Here is a 3,700-nt window from a genome sequence, read left to right as displayed (position 1 = left end):
GATTTCATGAAATTCTTAGGCAAATGGATGGAACTAAAAAATATCCTGAGTGAGGTAACCCAATCACAAAAGAACACACATGGTATACACTCACTGATAAGTGGATATTAGCCAGAAGCTCTGAATACCCAAGGTACAATTCACAGACGAAATGAAGCTCAAAAAGAAAGACCAAAGTATGGATACACCAGTCCTTCTTAGAAGGAAGAACAAAATACCCGTGGGAGGAGATACAGACACAAAGTGTGGAGCAGAGACTAAAGAAAAGACCAACCAGAGACTGCCTACCTGGGGATCCATCCCATATACAGTCACCAAACCCAGACACTATTGTGGATGCCAACAAGTGCTTGCAGACAGGAGCCTGGTATAGCTGTCTCCTGAGAGGCTCTGCCAGTGCCTGATAAATACAGAGGTGTATGCTCTCAGCCAACCATTGGCACTAGGTCCTCAATGGTGAAGCTAGAGAAAGTACCAAAGGAATTGAAGGAGCTTGCAGCTCCATAGGAGGAACAACAATATGAACCAACCAGTGCCCCCAGAGCTAGTAGGGACTAAACCACCAACCAAAGAGGGGCCCATGGCTCCAGCTGCATATGTAGCAGAGGATGGCCTTGTTGGACATCAATGGGAGGAGAGGCCCTTGGTCCTGTGAAGGCTCTATGACCCAGTGTAGGGGAATGCCAGGACAGGGAAGCAGGAGTGGGTGGGTTGGTGAGCAGGGGGTGGGGGATGGGATAGGGGGTTTCAGAGGGGAAAGAGGAAAGTAGATAACAATAAAGAAAATATTTCATTAAAAAAAGAAAGAAGAGTAGCAACTATCTATGGGAAATCCAACATGTTGAGCAACGTATTAAAAGAGATTCTTGGCAGAGATGACGACTTTGTGTGTTTAAGAAAATGAAAATTCCGTCAGATCTTTTTTTTAATAATTTATTTTAATTCTTGAAATTATAATACAGTTACATCATTCCTCCTTGCCTTTCCTCCCTCTAATCTATCCTGTGCAGCCATCTCATTCTCTTTCAAATTCATAGCTTCTTTAATTGTTGAGATACACACACACACACACACACACACACACACACGGACTAAGAGACTATAAAAGGGAATTGACTTAGAAAGAAGGGTCATACCATGTAAAAGTTGCAGGCCATGGAAGAACTCTTGTTTCCTCTGAGTAACATCAGAGCTGTTTGGAGTAGAAGGAGCTATGATCTGGCAGATTATTTTAGAAGTATCATTTTGGAAGATTGAAATAAAATGCTTTGAGCTCAAGCAGAAAGAAGCAGACATGCCATTTAGGTGACTGTTGCAATTAGGTAGGTAAGAAATACTAGTCTCTGAGGAAAGAAAAGTAACAGTAAAGGCAGACAAAAATGATGCTCAAATATGGTTTTATTTTTATATCAAAGTTAAGAGAATTAAATGGAAGATTTTATGGAATATGTGGGAGACAAAAGTCAAGTGTAATATTGGAAACTTTAGCCTGAGCTCCAAAACAGAAATGCATACAAACTAATGTGAAAAAGCCCATAGAAAGGACATGTTTGGGCGATTTTGTCAGGAGATGAATTTCAGAGATGGTAATATTTAAATCCTTTCTAGCCATCAGAATAGTGATGCAAAGCAGTCTGTTTTCTAGACTTTTCAAAGAAGTTCCGTCTAGATATAGGTATTGATATCATGTAGAAGGCATTAAAAGCATGAGAGTGGAATGGATTCTCAAGAAAACAAAGGCATTTTGAAGAAGTAAATGGTGACAATAAAAATAACAAAGTAAAATGCAAGATTCTTGAATCATCTCAGTGCTCAGACTAGAACCAAGGAGATCCAAGGACTGTGATTGTTAAAGCATCTATCTTTTAAATGGATGCTGAGGTACTCCCTTGGCAGTCCTGCCCTTTGGGATTTGTTTTGATCACAACTAACATGAAATGAATCCGATATTCTTATTTCTTTCATTCAGGCAAGCCACAAAGCAAACTGCACTGTAGAGCTCGATTTTAATAAAGCTTGCTATTTTCTTTCCTTAACATTGACTACATACTTTCAGTATGTCAAAGGAAGCCAAGTATCATGTGTCCAGCAATTCTTGAGCCAGCATGTAAGTTCCTGCCTCCAACAACTTTTGAAATGCTGATTGGACCATCTTTGTAGGTAGCAAGAATTCCAGTTGGTGAGGATTCTCTACTTTGAGACATCTAAATCACTTATCTAGAGCATCATATAAAACGCTAAATATAATTTTATTTTATGTATAAAAACTTATGTACACATGCTAACCTTTAATCTTAATGGCCAGACAAAATTTTAGGTACTTCCTAAAGCTGTCACCAGTTTTTAAGCTTAAAATTATGCATAAGTTGTTAATTGGCTGCCTTAATATTCAAATATAAAAATTAACTATTTATGTATTAAAAAGAACACTCTCAACTATGGTTCGCAGAGCTGTATCTTTAAGAAAGCAAAGATCCATTTCATTTATGAAGAGACATCTGTGTTCACCTATAGCCACTTCTGCCTTTTCTTCATATAGAGAGGAATATTATACATTGAGAAGAACAAATAATTAGAACTGGGAAACATTGTAGGCAGAAAGATTATATGTCATTTCTAGAGCAACAGAGTTAATATCAAGGTTCTTACCCTCCAGGGTTCTCTCTTTACAGTAATTGTGGAGGATTTCTCGCAACAGCCTGAACCACCATTTTCCCACATTCAGCAGATTTTCAGTGAAACATAAATCTGTGTTAAATCCGTGGGAGAGTTTGTGTCAATGTGATATAAGCCTATCCTATATAGGTTTTAAAGACATTGATTGTTGTAAGTTTATAACCCATCTTTAGATTTTACAATAAATACTTAAAAAGAATACCAACAATTATTAATGGCACTTCATATTTTAATTAATCGTCCCATATCTAAGTATCAAAAGACTCATAAGCATTTGGAGAATGAGGCTATTTTTTAAACTGGTTGCTACATGCAATGAATGCTTTCGTCTGTAATTTGTAAAAAGTTCTATTACCCATCTTCTGGAAATGAGATGAAAATCTAGTTTTATAGGCACTCTAATTTTATTTGATTATCTTAAAAAGCAAAAGCACGAGTTAATGGGGTATTGCCATTCCCATGTACTAGAAAGATGTGTTAATGAATTATAATTACAAAATATTCCATACTTTACTGTGAACTATATGTGAGAATTTGATATGGTTTCATGCTCTATAAAACATCTTGAAGAAGCTTTTATGAGTATTTTACAGCTAATTCAGATATCTCAACCATGATTAAGTCCAGAATAACTCAATTTCGCATCACTATCTACATTTCTAAAGAGTGATTATTTTTCACAATTTGAGGACAGAGAGTGATATTTTTCTAAGACTAGTTCTGCAGAACACCAGTGTGCCTTGAGACAGCAACAAAATCTTGTAAGCAAAAGTTTTAGGAGTGCTAAGTAACACAAAATCAAAGAAATTCAGTCTTTGGTTCTTGTGGGAGGATTGTCAGCCTAAACAGTATAGCTTCCTTTAAGACATTGTGTGTGTGTGTGTGTGTGTGTGTGTGTGTGTGTGTATGCTGTATAAAATATTAGCTAAATATAAAAGAAAGTGATTCCTTGATGTATTATCGAAAACTTTACTGATAACTGTCTCTCCTTCCTTTTTATCCAGAACTAGGCATAAGAAATTGC

Source organism: Mus pahari, chromosome X (assembly GCF_900095145.1).
Source record: "Mus pahari chromosome X, PAHARI_EIJ_v1.1, whole genome shotgun sequence".
NCBI lineage: Eukaryota > Metazoa > Chordata > Mammalia > Rodentia > Muridae > Mus > Mus pahari.
The sequence above is the reverse complement of the archived record's forward strand: the minus strand, read 5'-3'. Positions refer to the sequence as shown.